Source organism: Pseudorca crassidens, chromosome 11 (assembly GCF_039906515.1).
Source record: "Pseudorca crassidens isolate mPseCra1 chromosome 11, mPseCra1.hap1, whole genome shotgun sequence".
Lineage (NCBI taxonomy): Eukaryota > Metazoa > Chordata > Mammalia > Artiodactyla > Delphinidae > Pseudorca > Pseudorca crassidens.
Window position 1 is genome coordinate 7,727,241 of NC_090306.1, and position 20,397 is coordinate 7,747,637.

Here is a 20,397-nt window from a genome sequence, read left to right on the forward strand (position 1 = left end):
CAGTGGTTTTTGTTGTTGTTGTTTGTTTTTTTGCTCCTACGGAGTTCTAGAACTTCTTTAGAAACCTGAACATCTATAAAGGCTCTCTTGTCCAGATGTATCTGTGCAAGCCAGCATTTTGCAGAGGTTGGAGCCTGTTCCACAGTTTTATTGGGGGTATATCTGCCTGTTACCCAATGCAGAGGTACTCTTCCTGAGTACCTTGGTGTGTGGTGCTGCGTACCACAGCTCCCACAGAGGCACTTTTGCTCGCGGATAGATGCCAAATTTTAGAAGTTAAAGAGGGGACAGAGATCACGGGTGTCTTATGGAACCAAAATATTACTCTGTAAGTTTTATAATTTAAATTAATAGTCTTAATTTTTATATTTGTTGGTTGATCAAAAGTCTATCAAATGAATTCCTGCTTTTGTCAGAGGAAGAACTTAGTCACATTTATATTTCTTATATTTGCATCCCTTTTTGGGGGGTAATAATAATTTCAACTGTGGTTTAGCCTCAGGTCTATACTTCATCATATACAGTGTAATATTAATTATGTGTTTACTTAAACTTCAGTATTAAGTAGAGTCATTAGCCCCAGTGCAGAATCTATAGTTCCAGTCATTTTGTACAATGTCTTCACATCTTTTTGAGATTCTTATTTCCAACTAGCCACTGGTTGTCTGGATTTCTTTGTTAAGTAGTTTATTTTCAGAAGGAGTCTATATATGTTGCATTCAGTAAGTTCCTAATGTCAGGTTTTGATTTTACATTTGCATGAGAACAGGAGGGTGTAAGAGCTCGGCTCATTTGCTGTGTTCCTCGGACAGGGTAGACATTATTCTTTTATTTTCAGTCATTGATGGGGCTGTGACAAAGTCTAAGGTGAGCAGGATACTTTTTCTTTATACCTAAAAATAAGGGACATCACCAGGATGTGCTTTTTTTCTATTAATGCTCAGACTTAGTTGTCCTCTTATTTGGGTAGAGTTATCTTCTATTAATGCTTAACTTTTTTTCTGTGGTGTTCTAGTCTTCAGAAATACTGATTTTAGACTTGTCAGATCTCCTTATTCCTTCTTTCGTAACAATCACCTTTTAAAGTGCTTTTACTTGTTTGGCAGAGTCAATTCTACTTCATGGCGTTTCTACAGAATATCAGAAGGCATTCCTTTGTTTCTGATAAGGAAACACCTTTCACCTTCCTTTTCTGTGCTGAGAGATGCCAGCTCATTTTTTTTTTTTTAATAAATGTATTTATTTATTTGGCTGTGTTGGGTCTTCGTTTCTGTGCGAGGGCTTTCTCTAGTTGTGGCAAGCGGGGGCTACTCTTCATCGCGGTGCGTGGGCCTCTCACTGTCGCGGCCTCTCTTGTTGCGGAGCACAGGCTCCAGACGCGCAGGCTCAGTAGTTGTGGCTCACGGGCCTAGTTGCTCCGCGGCATGTGGGATCCTCCCAGATCAGGGCTCGAACCCGTGTCCCCTGCATTGGCAGGCAGATTCTCAACCACTGCGCCACCAGGGAAGCCCTGCCAGCTCATTTTTCATCTCTGTATTATGTCTTATCCTTTTAATTTCATCTGTTATAAACATTTTTTTCAGTCTAAGTTGTCCATGATTTCTTAAAGAATGAAGAAGTATTTTTATGAAATTATCTTATTTTTCCCGAAACATTTATTCAAATACAAATTCTTGATCTGCTTTTGGATTCTTTTTATCCTAATTGTGGTGGGGATGGCAGTAAAACGGTGCAAAGGGAGCATCTATGCATAGGTCCCCTGTAAATTATTTCTGGAAATTTGCTGTGTGTGGGGGAAGCTCTCTAAGCCAGTCATTTGTTCAAAGATAGTTTTGGAAGTGATGGGTATAGTAATATGGATGGATCAGGAATTTTCTATTTTACACCAGGTATAACATGAAACTGTCAAAGGATTTTGAGGAATAGGTAAACTCTATATGCACACGTGAAGAACAATGCAAGTAGAATCTGGGTGGAATACGAAAGAAGAGATTATATAAATAAATGTAATAGCATTTTCAAATAATTGATAAGAAGAATCATTTGTCTGCTCTAAACACCCATGTAGAATGCTTTAATAGCAGCTGATTGTCAGAAGATATTTTTCCGATGGTATTTAAACAGACTCCACCTTCAGATCCCTGAGTGAATTTTTAAAATACATAATATATCATTTATGAGAAAAATATTTTAGGCACTAACAATAATAATATTCTAATTCAGAAATTTCAGCAGTCTAGCTCAGTATTATCTACGTTTAATCCTCTCCTAACCGCACTCTACATTTTCCCTGTATTTGTTGACACATGTTTGATGGTTTTATTGGCTTTATTACTGTTTCAAAATTTCACAGCTTAAAACAACAAGCATTTATTATATCACAGCATCTGTGGCTCAGGAACCTGGGTGCAACTTAGCTGGACACTCTGATGTAAGGTTTCTCAATCAAGGTGCCGGCCAGGGATGCAGTCATTTCAAGGCTTAACTGGAGGAAAATCTGCTTCCAACCTCACTCACACGGCTGTTAGTTAGCCTCAGGCCCCTGATGGTTGTTGGCTGTAGACAGCAGTTGTTTCACACATGGACTTCTTCATAAAGTTACAGGAAATAAAGAGTAAGAGAGTTCACACAAGACAGGATTCACAGTTTTTTTGGTAACTTAATCTCAAAAGTGGCATGTATTCATTTTGCTGCATTATATTCATCAGAAATTAGTTACTAGGACCAGCACAGACTCAAGTAGAGGGGATTACACAAAGGCATGAACATAAGGATGCAGGATCATTGGGGCCCCCTAGAGGCTGTCTAGTGCAATTCACTCTTGACGTGCAATAATTCACATCTCTCCTACATGCAAAGTACGTTCACCCTCCCAAGATTCCCAAGCATCTAATCCCACTAAAACATTAGCTCAAAGTGCAGAATTTTATCAAATAAATCAGATTCATAAGTGGATGTTCCTTTGGATGTAGTTCTCTGAGCACAGTTTCTGTAGAAATATAGATCAGAGAAACTAAAGAGACAAGCTATTTGCTCCCCACACACTCCACATACAAGGGTGGGATATAGAATAAGAACTATAGACATTCTTGTTGAAAAAGGGATCAAGTGGTAGGCACACAGGAGTGACTGGTCCATAGCAATTCTAATATCCAGCCAGACAAACACCTGAAGCTCTTTGATTATGTTTCAAGATGTGGGAATAATGCTCTGTGTCTCTCAGCTCCACCCTCTGTGTTCTTTGTTCACCTGCTATGTCATCTTTCTTTTATCACAAAAGGTAGCACATATTTGTAGCTGAGAAATGTTCTCAGCCTACTTCACCAGAGTAGAAATTTGGGGGTCCACCTTTATTGTCAAGAGGCAATAAAATGCCTCTTTCATTTTATATTGTCTCTGACCTTTCGATCCAAATTGGCAGTGTTTCTGCTGATATGATTCTCTCAAAAACCTTGTGCATCCCCTGTGACTTTCATTAGGGCAATTGCCACTAAACAACAACAACTCAAACCTTTTTCTAACTTGGACCCCTGCTGACACACTGAGGGACAATGCTGTAAGCATCCTGTTGTTTGGTTGGGAATATCTGTGGGTTATAGCCTTAAGCTCATTGAAGGACCTTTAGCGTGACTATAGTTCTCTCGGCATTAGTTTCAATTTTTCTGAAATCTAAACAATAGTTTTTACAGTAATAGCCTAGGCTTCATTGTTAGACCACAGTACTCCTGGTATTACCATTGACTTGGTCTTTGTGAAGAAACCATTTGTTCATGTTACCATTCTGTGCCCTATGGAGAGGCTGGGAGTTTTAAAATCCATAAAGCCCTGGCTCCATTTTGTTTAAAACATGCCTTCCTCCATTTCTGTCTCTCTTCTCTCATTTCACTCAAAACAGCAAGAAGGAATGAGATTGTGCCTTCAACATTTTGCCTGGAAATCCCCTTAGCTCGATCGACCCTTTCAATTTAGGAGATTCTCTGCTTTCCACATAACTGCAGATAACAGGATTGCTAAACTTTCTGACAGTATTTAACAAGAATCTTCTTTCCCCCAGTTTCCAATAACATGTTCTTCACTTTCTTTTAAACCCTCACTAACAGCATCCCCAAAATCCTGATTTCTATTAAAAATCTGTTCAAGGGGGCTTCCCTGGTGGCGCAGTGGTTGGGAGTCCGCCTGCCGATGCAGGGGACACGGGTTCGTGCCCCGGTCCGGGAGGATCCCACGTGCCGCGGAGCGGCTGGGCCCGTGAGCCATGGCCGCTGAGCCTGCGCGTCCGGAGCCTGTTCTCCGCAACGGGAGAGGCCGCAACAGTGAGAGGCCCGCGTACAGCAAAAAAAAAAAAAAAAAAAAAAAAAATCTGTTCAAGGGAATCTGGACATTCTCTACTGCATCCCTCAAAATCCTTCCCGTTTCTGTTCATTCCCAGTTCTCAAACCACTCCCACATTTTTAGGTCTTTGTTATGGCAACACATCCTGCTGCATACCAAAATATGTATAAATTGCCAACTGCCGCCTCACCAATTACCCCAACCACAGCATAACAAAACAAACATTTAGCGTCTCAGTCTCTATGGCTCAGGAATCTGGGCACAGAGTTATTAGGTGCCTCCGGCTCTTTTATAAGTCTGGTTGACCGGGGTTAGTGATCTCAAGGTTGGCTGGAAAAGGATTTGCTGCCCAGCTCACTCATCTGGAAGTCGGGAGCCGTCAGGTGGCCAGAAACATCAATTCCTTGCCAGTGGGACACTCCATACAGCTATTCACAACATGGCATCTTGCGGCCCCTAGAGTAAGGGCTCCTATAGTGTTATGGGTTGAATTGTGTCCCCCTATAAGATATGTTGAATTCCTAACCCCCACCACCTCAGAATTTAATCTCATTCAGGAATGGGAGCATTGTAGATATAATTCATTAAGACAAGGTCATCCTGGAGTAGGCTGGGCCCTTAATCCAAAATGACTGGTATCCATATAAGAAGAGGGAAAACTGGACACTGACACAGACACAGAGAGAAGAATACCATGTGAGGAATTACACTGGTACAGGCCAAGTAATGCCAAGGATTCCTGGTGATATCAGAAGTTAAGAGAAAGGCAGGGAACAGACTCTCCATGATAGACTTCAATAGAGCATCATCTTCCTGACAACTTGATCTCAGAATTTTAACCTCCATAACTGTGTGAAAATAAATTTCTGCTGCCACCCAGTTTGTGGTAATTTGTTATGGCAGGCCTAGGGGGAAAATAAAAAGAGAAAAAGAAAAAACAATAAAAACAACAAGAAACCCAGCAATCCCACTCCTGGGCATATACCCAGAGAAAACCATAATTCAAAAAGATACACGCGCCCCAATGTTCATTGCAACACTATTTACAATAGGCAGGAGGTGGAAACAACCTAAATGTCCATCGACAGAGGAATGGATAAGAAGATGTGGTACATATATACAATGGAATATCACTCAGCCATAAAAAGGAACGAAATAGTGCCATTTACAGAGACATGGATGGACCTAGAGACTGTTATACAGAGTGAAGTCAGAAAGAGAAACACAAATATCGTATAATATCACTTATATGTGGAATCTAGAAAAATGGTACAGATGAACTTATTTGCAAAGCAGAAATAGAGACACAGATGTAGAGAACAAACTTATGGGTACTAAGGGGAGAAGGGGGGCGTGGGATGACTTGGGAGATTGGGATTGACATATGTACACTACTATGTATAAAACAGATAACTAATGAGAACCTACTGTACAGCACAGGGAACCCTACTCAGTGCTCTGTGGTGACCTAAAGGGAAGGAAATCTTAAAAAGAGGAGACATATGTATACGTATAACTGATTCACTTTGCTGTACAGCAGAAACTAACACATTGTAAAGCAAATATAATCCAACAAAAATTAATTAAAAAAAAAAACAAGAAAAAAAACATAGTCATCTAACCTAATCTCAGAAGTGACATTCAAGATTTTTGCCCACAGCTTCTCGCTGGTGAAAAGCTCACTCTATGGTAGTCCTAATATGTGTTGCCTACACTCTGTGTTACAGCCACTATAAAATAAATAATAAATAACACATACAAAGTATGTATATAGCATTCTTTAGTCATTCAAAAATCATTGAAAAAAGTGTTATTATTTATTTTAAGTAATTGGTGAAGTAGGAAGAAAAATCATTATTCCTTATGTCGGAGTTTTGACCTGGAAGGGATTCTTATTTTTAGTTTTGCACAGGAAACACTAAGCTTTATCACAGTGTATAAGGCCTGATCTGCTCAGTCAACAACTTGGTTTTTGTCTGTATGATGTAAAGGTAGGTGGTTAAGTGGACTTGTTACCTTGGCCACTAAAATTCCTACCTTCTCCTGTGACCTGCTTTCTGCAGACATTGTCTTATTGTTAAAAGTTAAAATGAGGAATATTGAAAATTTAAAGAGTTTATTTGAGCAAACATTGATTCAAACTGGGCAGCATCCAATCTAGCAGACAGAAAGGAGCTCCAAGGGGCTGTACAAAATGAAAAACTTTCAGACAGAGGGGAATAGCATCAAGGAAATTATACCAGGCAAAGAAAGTGGGTTAGTTAATGCAAAGTTACTTTCCTTTAGGTGACGGCAAGATTACATAGCTATTGCTGGTCAGGTAATTCTTGATCAACTGGTGTAAGATTCCATTTCTGGGGGAACCAAAACTATAGTTAAGCCTCAGTTTGGTGAAATGGTTGCTAGTGACTTAGCACAAGTGACCGCGTTTTGGGCTCATCTTGTTTTTAACACCATGAACACCATTCCAAGAACCCCTAATTCCCTCCACCTACTCCTGAAGTGCATTTCCCTTTATTCACCTCCCAGATACATCAGAGGCAGGAGGGAAGTACCCAGAGCATGTAGCCATCCCTTTCCAAATCAAGGAAGTCACTTCCCGGGTCTCCCTAAGTCACTTTCAAAGCCACTAAGTTGTTCCTCTCCCCTTTCCACAAGGGCAGGCTCAGAAGAAGTGGAGTTTTAGGAAGAATAATTCCTTGGGCTTTGAAGAAGTTTGAGTAGAAATTCTGAAATCTGTCCCAGGTGAGTGGTCTGCCTCCCTTCTTTTTTTTTTTTTTTTTTTCTGTACGCGGGCCTCTCACTGTTGTGGCCTCTCCCGTTGCGGGCGCACAGGCTCAGCGGCCATGGCTCACGGGCCCAGCCACTCCGCGGCATGTGGGATCTTCCCAGACCGGGGCACGAACCCATGTCCCCTGTATCGGCAGGCGGATTCTCAACCACTGCGCCACCAGGGAAGCCCACTGCCTCCCTTCTTGAACCTGAGTTTTGCAAAATAAGGGTGGGGGAGGGGTGGATGTGATGATACCTGAAAACAAGATCTGCTTGCTCCTGGGGGCTGGTCCCCTCTTTATGTTGTGTGGCACCCTCTTCTTTACCCGAAGCAAACTTCCCCTGATCACCTCCACAGCCTCCTGCTCTGGGAGGGGATTCTTCTAAGGACTTCACGAACCTGCTCCTTTTACTGACCTGGCAGTGAGTGTTTCTGCCTGCACAGATGCCAGGGCTGGAAGTTGTTGGATGTCCCATCACCAGCAGCAGAGGCCTTGCCTGGGAGATTGTTAAAAATACAGGACCTCAGATCCTACCTCGGACCCAGTGAATTCAAATCTGCAGTTAACAGGATCTCCAGATGATTCTCAGGCACCATAGCAAAGTGTTTAAACCACGGCTGTAAATGACACAGCCAGAATCAGTTATTTCGAGGATTTTATTCCAAAGCCCCCCTTGGTGTGTGTGTGTGTCTGTGTGTGTGTGCATGTGCACAGGCTGTGGGAGTGGGAAAGGGAAGGAGGTGAACATTGGCGCTGCTCATTAAGAGTTTGCATTTGATGTTTGTCCGCACCTCTGAGGGTATTTGTACATAAAGAAATGGAGTAGTGATTGCTAGAGTGAAACTTGTGTAGCTGCTCCAAAAACCCAAGGGTTTTTTTGGTTTGCGTTTTTTTTGTTTTGTTTTGTTGTTGTTTGTCTGTTTGTTTGCTTTACCTGAGTTCGTTTACTAAGAGTTCGTACCAGGGGGCGCTGCAGGCCTTTCTTTTTTTTTGTCCTTAAAACTTCTGTATACTGAAGTCAGAAAGCTCAAATTATTGGTAAATGCTTCAATCCACATTATTTCATTTGATACATCAATACCTGCATTATCCAGGTATTGGGTCTTTTGACTTTATGGATGAGTAAAGAGCAAGACTGACCATCTGTTTCCAATCTCCAAAACCCAGGCTCCTTTTGCAGCCTACCGCACCACTTGTTGCTCTTATGATAACTTCAATATGAAGTTATACAGAGAAAGAACTAAAATAAAATTTTGCCCAAGGCTGGGTAAGTAGTCTGTCTAAATTCGAGTAGATGAAAACAATATTTATTGTGTTGCTTTGCTAAGAGTCTTTTAATTGTTTGCAACACAAAATGCAACCCATATTGCAAATTCATATAAAATATTCTGTTAGGTCTTCTGCTAGAAATTTAAAGGGTATCACGGTACCTCTGAACAAGATTGATGCATGTATATGATGACCTGGACAGCCCTGATATTTCCCTAAACTTGTATAAACTTTAGACAAGTGTCTACCTAACTATAGATCCCTCACTTCCCTTTTCTTAGAGCATTTACCTTAGAAAACTTGCAATTGTACAATTGTAAATTCTTTCTTTCGGCCTGTTTGAGAGGTAAATCTCATAGCCTCTTGCCTGGGTCTTTGGGAAAGACCCAAGAACGTCTTTCCCAAAGACTTGGGAGCCATCTCTTTGAAATATAATCATCAAGAGAGACAGTTTCCCTTTCACCCCAGTCTCAGTTGGAGAATAGGAGTCTGGTTTCCATAAAACATAAAAGAGCTATATATATATATCTTTTGTTTTTTCCTGTAATGATAAAGTTTTGTTTGCTTTTTCAAGTGCAATAATCTGGATGGTCAGGACACTATTGTTACCTCTAATTAGGTACCTTCAAGAAAAGGAAGTCAATTTTCTTTGCTTATGAAGATAATCTGTTCATTCTTCTCCTCGCCTTCTCCTTCATGTTCTCTGTTGTCAGGGAACAGCCATGTTGGTGCTCCTTCTGCTGCTGTTTTTTTTGTTTACCCCACAGGTAATTCTGATACACTGCTTTGTAAGCTGGGCCTGTGTTGTAAAATAAACATCTTTAAAATTATATTTACCCTTCAGCAAGTGTAGATGGATGGGTAAAAATTCTCTTTCAAAAGTTACTATGGTCATAGCCAAGCAAAAATACAGATTTCAGCCTCAATCTTTTTCTCTTGATGGGTTAGTGCTTTAATTTGTTTAGCAGTGTCTCCAGCAGTTTCTAAAGTGCCTTTTTCAGGGACTTCCCTCGTGGTGCAGTGGTTAAGAATCTGCCTGCCAATGCAGGGGACACGGGTTCGATCCCTGGTCCAGGAAGATCCCACATGCCGTGGAGCAACTAAACCCATGTGCCACAACTACTGAGCCCACGCACTGCAACCACTGAAGCCCGTGAACCTAGAGCCCATGCTCCACGACAAGAGAAGCCACTGCAATGAGAAGCCCGCGCACCGCAATGAAGAGTAGCGCCCCCTGCTTGCTGCAACTAGAGAAAGCCTGCACTCAGCAATGAAGATCCAATGCAGCCAAAAATAAATAACTTTAAAAAGTAAAAAAATAAAGTGCCTTTTTCTGATTTTCGTTTAAAGAATTGTGGCAGCAAATGATCTTTGACCCTTAACTTATGTCACGTGTACAGAGCACACTCACTGGAGCTCTGTACATGTAACATGTATAACTTTCAGTTCTAGGTTAAGGATGAGTGGGTTCTTAGGTCACTGTGCTAAAAACAGTTATAATGCTGACTAAAAGTCACCTGCTTTTTAAAATACAGACTTCATTTTAGCTTTATGAGAAAAAAAGCAGTTTAGGTCTGCAGAAAATTTTAGCAGAAAATACAGAGTTCCCGTATGCGTTTCTTCCTCTTATGCATCTTCCCCTATTTTTAACACCTTCCATTATTGTGTTACACTGGTTAGAGCTGATGAACAAATTTCGCTACATTATTATTAACTGAAGTCCATAGTCTAAATGAGGGTTCACTCTTTGTGTTCTATATGCTATGGATTTTGAAAAATGTATAATGACATGAATCTGAAAGGGACACAGTCAAGGGACAAAGTCGGTAATTAAATAGTTAACCCCACTAGGGGATTGTAAGTAAGAAAAGTATGGGAGACCCCTGTAAGTTAACGATCACTTAAGCAAGCAGGTTTGCTTAACCACAAAATGAAGCAGGCTTGTGTATCAACAAAGCCATGCAACCGAAGCATGAGACGTGCCCCAAAACAATAAAACAATAGTGGCATGAGACCCACATCCTGCTCAGTGAGCTCAGTAAGTTAATGACCCCTAGGACATGCTCTCTGCACATAAAAAACAATAATTTATGGAAAGGTGACATTGCATTGCAAAGTGAAAGACCCTCATGGTACTGAGACCTGAAATAATTTTTCCATAGTGCCATGACAGTCCTGGATTAACCACGTAGGGACAAGAAAACTCCCCAGCTGGACCTGGAGGAGGAGCTGATGATGGAAGCTTGACGTCTACTCAACAATGAGGAAGGGCTTCCCTGGTGGCGCAGTGGTTGAGAGTCCGCCTGCCGATGCAGGGGACGCGGGTTCGAGCCCCAGTCAGGGAGGATCCCACATGCCGCGGAGCGGCTGGGCCCGTGAGCCATGGCCGCTGCGCCTGCGCGTCCGGAACCTGTGCTCCGCAAAGGGAGAAGCCACAACAGTGAGAGGCCTGCGTACCGCAAAAAAAAAAAACCCAAAAAAACCCCTGGGGTCCACCTATTCATCCCTCCCAACCTTCCCACCTTGGCCCCTTAGACAGACCTTTTCACTGTCTGCATAGTTTTGCCTTTTCCTGAATGTCAAATCGTTGGAATTTTACAGTACGTAGCCTTTTCAGATTGCCTTCTTTCACTTAGTAACCTGCATTAAAGGTTCTTTTATGTCTTTTCTTGATTTGAGAATGTTTTTTTAAGTCTGTTTTGCCAAAAGTTTTACTTTTGTTTTAGTTTCGAAGAATTCGTTAACGAAGAGACACCGCCCGTCACACAAATAGACAATTTCAACTTAACTTTAATAGAAAATCATTAAAAAGAAAGAAATAGAAATGAAAAGGGAGAGAACAGTAAAAGCGTGTACCTCACCAAACTGGGCCGACACCTACGTCCAGACTCGAACGGCGCTGGGAAGTCCCAAAAACAGCAATCTGGAGTCCCAACTGGGCAAGGTCCCGGGCAGTGCGTCCACTCCACGGACGCAAATTGCAGTTTAGGGGAGTCCCGCTGATAATACCAGGCCGCAAACTGGTATCATCAGTGTGCCTGCAAATACGCAGCTTGGGGTTTCTTCAACGATGCTGTTTATCTCATTTCGTGTATCTTAAGAATTTCTAGATCCCCGGGAACTGGCCAGGTCCCTGAGGCTCATGGAACTGCACGATCCTCTCCCTTCTTTATCTTAAGTGCTGCCGGACTTGCTGGCCACAGCTCCCAAACAGGCACGTGGTCCAGGCAAGATCACAAATCAGTTAGTGGCCTAATATCGCCTCTGAAGCCTGAACAAGACGCCTTCCATTTCAGTCCTCCTAACAAAGTCCCTGAATATGATGCCATTGTTTGGAGCGTCTACAGTGTGTTTAGCAGTGTATATATTGACAGGCATCTTGGTTGCTTCCAAGTTTTGGCAGTCATGAATATAGCTGCTATAAACACACCTGTGTAGGTTAGGCATAAAATTCAGGTTTTTGTTTTTGTTTTTGTTTTTGCAGTACGCGGGCCTCTCACTGCTGCGGCCTCTCCCGTTGCGGAGCACAGGCTCCAGACGCGCAGGCTCAGCGGCCATGGCTCACGGGCCCAACCGCTCTGCGGCACGTGGGATCTTCCCGGACCGGGGCACGAACCTGCGTCCCCTGCATCGGCAGGCGGACTCCCAACCACTGCGCCACCAGGGAAGCCCCTAAACTTCAGTTTTCAACTCATTCGTGTAAATGCCAAAAAGTGAGATTGTTGGATCATATGATGAGTGTATTCATTTCTTAAGAGACTGCCAAGCTGTCTTCTAAAGAGTCATCTGCTTTTTATTATCACCCCTTGATGAAACTTCTAAATCATTTCAGGGATGAAAATAAGCCACCAGAAAAAAAGAATCTGTTGATCAAAGACTGATGTTTGCAGTTATGGTATTGTTTTGAGAACATGTTCCTAAACTCCTTTCCACCTGGACCAATCTCACTGTGGACAGATCCTCAGCTTTGAGATCTGATCACCCCAAGGAAGTCCGAGAAAGTGTGATGGAGACAGGTGATGCTATATTTAAGATCATTTAAAAATCAAAATGGAGTAACTATGGTTCACACATCCAGAATGGAGCCAGGTGGCCATCGGTGGATGTGGTTTCAGATGCATTCTTGCATCACTGAGGACTTGAACTTTCGGAACTGTATCTAATTTAAGAACACCACCAGCCATTTTCACGATATTTGCAAGCAGCTGCCGGCTGCAGACACTGTTTCCAAGTGCCCCCCTCCCTGCCCTGCAACTGTATAACCATTTTGAACCCCAACACATTCTTGTTTAAACAAGCACCCTTATTTCTTGCCAGCTCCAATCTGAATTCTTGACAATTTATGTAACCTTGCAGTTTTTTGCCTCTGTGAGCTTTCCCCATTTTGTAGTCCTGGAACGCATGCAACTCAATGCTTTTTGATCTGTGCCTCCTGAGACCTGAGCTCCTAACCACACATCAACACCTTTCGGGTGTGTGTGTGTGTGTGTGTGTGTGTGTGTGGTCACAAGCAGGGTTTTCTGTTCTCAAAAGTCTTGGTTAACACAGGTTAGACAGCCTCGTCACCACCTCTGGTAGGCCAGCGTGGCAACCAGCCTGTGGCCTGCTGCAGACTTTCCCCTGCTTTGCCAGGAAGGGACCCGGTTTGGGAGACAGCCTGAGCAGCGGGCAGTCTTCTTTGATCCACTGTTAACCCACCAGGACCCCATCAGGCGCTCCGCAAGTTTCAGTGTCCTCAGGCGACTTTGGAAAGGAACCAAAGACCCCTAACCTGAAGGCATCCTGTTTACAACGGTTCTGACTTTCTCTTTTGCCTCGAAGCCCTGGCAAATGAAAAACAGGAAGCAAAACTGGGTTAAAAAAAGCTGGGTGTGACATCCGGCCGTGGGATATCTACTGCCCTCTGGTCTACTGCCAGTGCCTGCTTCCTGGCCTGCCCCAGGCGGTGGCAGAAGGTTGAGGCCTGGAAGCCAGAGACCGTCCAGGAGGGGCCGCGGATGGGGAGGGATGTGGGCGCAGACCCCGAAGCTGGAGCCCCCTGGAGAGCGCGTGGGTGGGGGGGCAGAGAGTTCATAGCCCTGAGACCAGCCATCCCCACAGGGCCGCCACCGCTCCAGCACCATGTCACAGTGAAAAGAGGAGCCGCCAAAGGGAGAACCGAGAAGAGGAAGAAGAAAACGCCTTCCTTGGTTTCACCCAGGCTGTGAACTCTCCAGGGCTTTCCCAACAGAGGTGAGGGTCTGGCCTAGACAGATGATTTCAAGAAATGTGACCTGATTTCTCCCCAGATGCCTGGGCCCCTAAGCCGCCCTCTTCATGGGAGTTTGCGCAACTTTAGGGAGTGAGTGGGAGATTCCTTAGGACAGGCCCTGTGGTCTGGGGATTAAGGGCTTTGAAAGGCTGGGAGACTGCGGCAGGCATTCCTAGTGACCTGGTTCAGGGCCCCTCCCTCTTTTTATGTCTCAGTGCACCCCAACCCCAGGTTGGTATCTTAATTGGAAAATAGAGATCCCTTTGGAACTGGCATGGCCCCCTCTGGAACTGGCCCCCTCCATTCCAGGAACACAGATCTCCCAACTTTCTTGGGGAGAATTGCCTTTAAGCTGGGTCTGAATACCCTCAAGCTCCCTCTGGCAGAATACCGTATGTTAAAACAGAAAGTTCCCATCCAGGTGTCACACAGGTTAATTGTGCCACTGGCTTCTTAACATACTGCTCTTATTAACTGAAATTTCAGAAACAAAGACCTGGTTGAGATAAAGAGGCATTTATTGGGGAATTGTTAGAGCTAAAGCCTGGAGACACAGATTCAGGAAGCTCTGGAGTTGTGACCTCCCAGGCCAAAAAAATGGAGGAAGTTTATAAGAGACAAAAGCAAGAAGCCCTGGTTAGTTTTAAACCTTGTCAAGAGCTATCATTGGAGAAGCTGAGGGTGCTTGTTAAGCAAGGATTGGTTGAATTTGAAATAGTTGCACAACCACAAGGCCACAAGGCAGGAGGGGGAAACTTGAAACCAAAAGGAAGCAAGGCGGGAGGCGGGGGGCGGGGGCGGGGGGTGCCTTGAAACCAAAAGAGGTGGCAGATGTTCTGTCCTTGGATCTGGTACAATACAAACAAAGTTCAAGTTCTTTAGTTCTGAAATCAGGCCCTCACTGGCCTCCCAACTCCATTTTTGTATGCTGAACTGTGATTACTCCATGATAATTTCTTTTCTTTTTTTTTACATAAATTTATTTATTTACTTTTGGCTGCATGGGTTCTTCTTTGCTGCGTGCGGGCTTTCTCTAGTTGTGGCGAGCGGGCTTTCTCTAGTTGTGGCGAGTAGGGCTACTCGTGTTGTGTGATTTGATGATAAATGATTAGGAATACAAAAAACATGAAGAAATGGGGCTGCCACTCTAACTAGATGTGTTACACAGCTGCTGCAGTAAATAACTCCCTAAATTTCATTGATAGCACAGTATATATTTACTTATAACTCAGGTAGCTGTGGAATTACTGGTCACAGGAATTACTGGTCAGAGCGCAGCTTTCTTTCCTGGAAATTCAGGGACATAAGTTTCTTTTATCTTGAGGCTGTGCCGCCACCTCTAAGGTCTCCTTGATATTTTCACCTAAATAGAGAAAGGGGAAAGCTTTTGTGAAGACATGTCTGAGCTTGGGTGTCCTCAGCCTGAAGCAACTTGAAGCAGGATTTTGGTTCCTGACCAGAGATTGAAGTCAGGTCGTGGCAGTGAGAGGGCTGAATCCTAACCACTAGACCAGTGGCCAGCGACAAGGCCCTGGTCAGTACGGCTTTGCAGAAAATGAATTTCCACAAAGAAACGGAAAGTAGTGAAACACGTAAAGTGTTTATTAGGGAGAAAAAGAGTACGTGTGAATAGGCACACGTGGGCAGGCTCAAGAGAGAGTTGCGCCCTCATGGTAGTTTGAATCACTTTTATGGGGCATTTCTTCTGGGTTTCCTTTGGCCAATCATCTTGCTTTGCCTGGTTCTGAGTCCATATTTGGTACATCTCAGGGTTCTCCCGTGTGTGTGTGCATCTCTTAGCCAAGATGGATTCTGGCCAAGAGGCCTATGGGTAGGTTGACATCACTCCCCTTTTTGACCTCCAAAGAGCCTCTCTGAGCATGTATAGTCGGGAAGGTCTCCTTGACCTTGAAAATGAGAAATATATGGTCTCTTAGCTGGGCAGGGCTTAGCTTCTCCTCTTCATCTTGGAGTATCTGTCCACAGGGGAAAAACTCCAGCTCTTCAGCCTGGGGCCCATCTATCTCCTGCCTCAAGTCCATTTCTGGAAGGTCTGTGCCCAGTGACATAGCGACATACCTCACCTTGATTCATATTCACATTAGTGAGAATTATTTCTGTGGCCACATCTAGATGAAAGGGTTGGTGGAAATGTATATTTATAATATAGAAAAAATCCTCAAAACCCAACAGCAAAAATGCGAAGACTCTAATTACAAAATGGGCAAAAATCATAAAGATACATTTCACTGAAGAGGATAAAGAGAACAAATAAACACATGAAAAGATGCTCAACATCTTTAGCCATTACGGAAATGCTAATTAAAACCACAGTGAGAGACTACTCCACAAACCTCAGTACAGCTAAATTAAGAAACACTGACAGGGCTTCCCTGGTGGCGCAGTGGTTAGGAGTCCGCCTGCCGATGCAGGGGACACGGGTTCATGCCCTGGTCTGGGAGGATCCCACGTGCCGCGAAGCGGCTGGGCCCATGAGCCATGGCCGCTGAGCCTGCGCGTCCGGAGCCTGTGCTCTGCGGTGGGAGAGGCCACCACAGTGAGAGGCCCGTGTACCGCAAAAAACAAAACAAAACAAAAAAACCCTGACATCAAATGCAGGGAAGATGTGGAGAACCTGATTCACTCATACGTTGCTGGTGGGAATGTAAAATAGAATAGTGACTCTGGAAAAGTTTGGCTTTTTTTTTTAAAGTAAATGTACAATTACCATACAACCCAATCATAATTCTGAGTATTTATCCCAGAGAAATGAACATGTATTTCACACAAATACCTCTGCACAAATGTTTATAGCCATTTTATTCATGATAATCCAAAACTGGAAAAAAAGAAAGAGATGTTCTTTAATAGAGGAATGGTTAAACAAACTAGCATACATCCACACCATGGAATACTACTCAGCAATAAAAAGGAGTGAAGTCCATTGCTTCCCTGGTGGCGCAGTGGTTGAGAATCTGCCTGCCAATGCAGGGGACACGGGTTCGAGCCCTGGTCTGGGAGGATCCCACATGCCGCGGAGCAACTAGGCCCGTGAGCCACAACTACTGAGCCTGCGCATCTGGAGCATGTGCTCCGCAACAAGAGAGGCCGCGACAGTGAGAGGCTCGCGCACCGCGATGAAGAGTGGCCCCAGCTCGCCGCAACTAGAGAAAGTCCTCGCGCAGAAACGAAGACCCAACATAGCCAAAAGTAAATTAATTAATTAATTAATTTTTTTAAAAAAAGGAGTGAAGTCTTAATACACATAACAATTTGGATGAATTGCCAGAGAACTATGCTGAGTTAAAAAAAGCTAATCACAATATTCTATTCTCTTACCTTTCAGAGCTGCTTTCTACTGGCAGTCATCAGAATGACCAGCATTCCAAGTGTAAACGCCAAAAGAAAAACTGGGCTTGAGAAGTTTAAAACTTAAAATATAGAAAAAGAAAAGAACATACGAAAAAATATTTTTTTTACAAATGAAGTATGCTTTCATTAACTTACATCTAATTTCTTCCACCTCTCTGCCATCTTACAAGCCACTGCCATACTAGATCTCAAAGCACCATTCTGATTATTGATGCCCTATTGCATGGTCCCCAGTGGCTATATCCATGGCCATTTACTGTCTCTAATCTACCTTTATAGCACCAAACACCATTGTTTTCAATATTTAAACTTCCCTTATTGATGCACTCTACACCAGCGGTTCCCAGTATAGGCTCCCTTTTAGAATCATTTTGGTCGGGCCGGGGTTGGGGGAGGGTGGTGGTGGGGGAACATCTCAGAAAATATGGACGCTCAAATACCACCTCCCAGAGATCCTGATTTAATTAGGCTCTCCTGGTGCGTTAGAATCATTTTTTAAAAGCCTCCTAGTGATTCAAATGTGTAAGCAGGGTATAGAATCATAATTCTACCTCGTTCCCTATAGCTGAAATAACAAGTTCAACTTTGTCTAAATCCTATCTTTCCTTTAAGCTTCAGTGTAAGTGCCGTCAACCCCCATGAAGTCTTTTCCCAAAGAGAAACACTCCCTGGCCCTTGGGCCACAAGCAGTATAGTTGGTAAGTTAGTTGCAGACCAAGTTGATGTCACACTATCATTATGGACCGTTTAAAGCCTCTCCTGTTTCACTTATCCTCCTTTAAGTCCCATTTTTGCCCCTCCATAGGCACCTATTCTTGCGCATTTGATGTGCACTATTTTTTTTAAACAGATATTGTTTCTCACACAGATATATTTAATAAATATTATTATTTTAGTATAGTGAACAGTTACGTATCACAAGATTATACTTAATTTTCATGTAACTATAACCACCACCCTAATCGTTAAATAGGATATTACCGGCCGCACTCAAGCCTTCTTGTTCTCCTGCAAATCACTATTCCCTTCTTGCCGCCAAAAGAATCTTCTTAACCTCAGAGATTACTTTTGCTTGTTTCAGAGCTTTTTATAACTTGAACAGTTCAAGGTGTATTCTATTGTGCCTGTTTTCTTGTATTGAACATTATGTTTTTGAGATTCACCCATGTCGTTGCCTATAGCAAGAGTTTGTTCATGCTCATTGCTGAATAGTATCCCATTGTATTAATATACCACAATATTTTTCCATTCTCCTATTAATGGGCATCTGAGTTTTCAGTTGTTGGCTATTACAAATAATTCTGCTATAGCGATTTTGTGTATGTCTTTTTATGTACATATGTGTTTATTTGGGGGGGGGGCAATGTGACTAAAATTTCTGGATCATGGTTTAGCTATGATCAACTTTAGTTGTTATGTCAAAGAGTGTTCCAAAATTTCTATAAATATTTATACCCCCACCAACAGTGTATAAGCGTTCCAGTTGTTTTATATCATCCCTAAGAAATTATATACTGACCTTTTTCATTTTATCCATTAGAGTAGATGTTTAGTGATATCTGTGGAATATTTTCCCTGTGAAAATGTTTTTTTCTATACCAAGGTAAAGTAAATCTCATTCATGTTGTCTGGTATGGCAAAATTCTGGACGTTTCACAAAATAATACTAAGGAGTAATGCTTAATAATAAAGTTACTAATAGTAACTTTTGTCAACAGGAAATGATCTTCTCCTTAGGGATTCGGTGACAATTTGTTATGGAATTTATTCAAACATCTGTTGCTATGTTTTCAAGGTCACCAATCTTTTCTCCTGCAAGTCTAACCTGCCATTAATCTAGTCAGGGAATTTTTCATCGCAAGAAATTGCAGTTTTTGTCACTAGAAGTTGGGTTTGTATCTTTTCTTAAATATCTTCTGTGACTGTACTTAATAGTTATAGAAACATTTTGATTTCCTTATCTGCTATTTGTAATATCTGTATTATTCCTGACGCTGAAAGCTCAGCCCTTTGTGCACTGGTGCTGTTAGACCTGCGCGGTCTCCTAGGAGTTTCGACTCGCCCAGGAAACAACAAGAGTCGGAAGTCGATGCAAAACGCAAGAGGTTTATTGAAGGCCGGTGCACCGGGGTTCCTTGGTCCTCACGCAGGAGGTCGAAGAAGGAACCCCTTTTGGGCGCGAATATGTCAGTTTTATAGGTTCCCACTTCCCCGTATGTAAATTATAGATTTGGTTGTGTTTTCCTGCTGATTGGTCCCGGCTTAGGCTCGGACCAGAGAGGGAACTTGTCCCCAGCTTCCTGATTGGTCTTTGACAGATACCTTTTTTACATTTTGTTTATCTCCCTCCTTCTCAGAAGGGAGCCGGACATCCTGGAAATTCACCCGTTGTCTAAGAAGCCCCTATTGTCTGGAGAGTTCTTAATCATTAGCTGGAACAATGTCCCTCGAGTCCCACAGTGCCTAATCAAATCTCAGAGACAGAATTTTGGGTGCAGTAGAAAAGAATAGCTTTATTGCTTTGCCAGGCAAAGGGGGAAACAGCGGGCCCATCCCTGAAAAACTGTGTGTCCCAATCCAGGGGAATTTGGTGTGGAGTTTTAGCAATGGTTCAAGAACTGGGGTTGCTGATAAGATTAGGGTGTGTGCAGGGACTGCACTCCTTTAATCTGGTCTCAGGTAATCTAATGAGTTTCTGTGGTTCCTTAAATCTGGCCTCAGGTGGTCTGCTCGAAGAGCTTCTCTGGTTACTTTAATCTGGAATGAAGAATGCTGACATCTTTCACTTGTTGGGGGGTTTAGTTCTATAAAGACCTTAAAGATATTGTTATGTGTATCCCTTGAGGCAGAACCAGCGCCCTGCCCCAAGGCTGCACTGTTGTTTCTTGACTGTTCCTCCCTTGTCTCTGCATCCCCTCCCTTCCCTGATTAGCAACTGTTCTAATCTGTCTTTAGAACTCAGGGAAGGTCATGGAGGCTGGAGTCTATTCCTTACAAACAAGAAATGGGGGACAGAAAGACTTCCATGCCCAGGAGTCCCACAGGGTCCTGCTCCGTTTCATTCCTGGGCCTGTTTGTATTGGCTCATTTTCTTCACATCATGGGTCATGATTTCCTGCTTCTTTGCAATCTTTGATAGCATTCCAGAGATTGTGAGTTTTTACCTTGTTGGGTATTGGATATTTTTGCATTTCACTAAGTATTCTTGAATTTGTTCTGAGACACAGTTAAATTATTTGGAAATGGTTCTAGCCTTTTGAGTCTTCCTTTTAAGATTTGTGTAAAGGAAAAGTCTACAGTCCTTCCTAATTGGTGTTTCTTCCCCGTGAATCTCCTTTACTATGCACACAGAACTCTTCACTTCTGTTCACTTCTGGTCACCAAATGCACGAGATTTTT